The sequence below is a fragment of the Arachis stenosperma genome, chromosome 4, assembly GCF_014773155.1.
Source record: "Arachis stenosperma cultivar V10309 chromosome 4, arast.V10309.gnm1.PFL2, whole genome shotgun sequence".
NCBI lineage: Eukaryota > Viridiplantae > Streptophyta > Magnoliopsida > Fabales > Fabaceae > Arachis > Arachis stenosperma.
In genome coordinates, this window is record NC_080380.1 from 17,369,799 (window position 1) to 17,371,450 (window position 1,652).

Here is a 1,652-nt window from a genome sequence, read left to right on the forward strand (position 1 = left end):
GACATAATGCTAGATTTCCATGATCATCATCAAGAACAAAGAAGACACAATTGGAATAAAGCCTCCCTCTATGAACTTTATTATCTGAGATGAGAAATAAATAGCCTCTATGCAGCCAAATAATCATAAGAAGATAGTAGCTTGCCATATGCTATTCTACCATATACCTACCTTTATCAATGAAATCAGCCACGTTCTGATCAGCATATCCCTAATAACTGCAGTCCCGTATGCACTGCAATCCCGTATGCTTGACTTATCTTTTTTGTAGTCTTGAAGGCACCATAGATAATAATACTTGCAATCATGAATATGGAGTTAATCGTAGGAATATACACCTGGACCTTATGCTTAGTGGAAGTATGCACAACTCCCTCATTCATTTGTTTTATATATATAAGATGAGAAGACATGATGCTTCACCACCAGACCATTAATTATCGACTCTGATACCACCTGTTGGGCCACCATAAAAACTCTAGACTGCTAGAGAGACTTAGAAAAGTGGAAAAATAGGGAAAATAAAATTTCTATTTTTATGCAAAATAACAATCTTAGAACAGTGATTTCTAATTTGTTTACCGTTGTATCAGTCTGAATTAGAACTAACAAAAACATGCAAAATTCTTGATACAATTCTCCTATCCATGGCCAACTCTCCTGTGTACTCAATGCGAACCTTATTTTTAAACTCAAACATGTACCTCTCTTTGTGCACATAATCCTAGATTTCCATGATCATCATCAAAAACAAAGAAGACACAATTGTAATATAGCCTCCCTCCATGAACTTTGTTATCTGAGATGAAAAATAAATAGCCTCTGTGCAGTCGAATACTAATAAGAAGATAACAGCTTGTCATATTTTGTTTTTCCTTATACCTATCATTATCAATGAAACTAGCCATGTTGTGCTCAGCATATCCCTAATAACTTCAATCCCGTATGCTTGACTTATCTTTTCTGTATTCTTGAAGGCACGACATAAAATAATACTTGCAATCATGAACATGTAGTTGATCTCAGGAATATACACCTGGCCCTTATGTTTAGTGGAAGTATGCACAACTCTCTCATTCATTTGTTTTATATAGATAAGATGAGAAGACATGATTCTTCACCACTAAACCGATTAATTATCGACGCTGATACCACCTGTTGAGCCACCGTAAAAACTCTAGACTAGAGAGACTTAGAAAAGAGGGAAAATAAAATTTCAATTTTTATGCAGAGCAACAATCTTAGAAAACTGATTTCTAATTTGTTTACTGTTGGATCAGTCTGAATAAGAACAAACAATAACATGCAAAATTCTTGATACAATTCCTCTATCTATGGCTAATTCTGCTATGTACTCACTGCGAACCTTATCTCTAAACTCAAACATGTGGCTCTCTTTGTGGACATAATGCTAGATTTTCATGATCATCGTCAAGAACAAAGAAGACACAATTGGAATAAAGCCTCCCTTTATGAACTTTATTATCTGAGATGAGAAATAAATAGCCTCTATGCAGCCAAATAATAATAAGAAGATAGTAGCTTGCCATATGCTATTCTGCCATATACCTACTTTTATCAATGAAACCAGCCACGTTCTAATCAGTATATCCCTAATAACTGCAGTCCCGTATGCACTGCAATCCCGTATG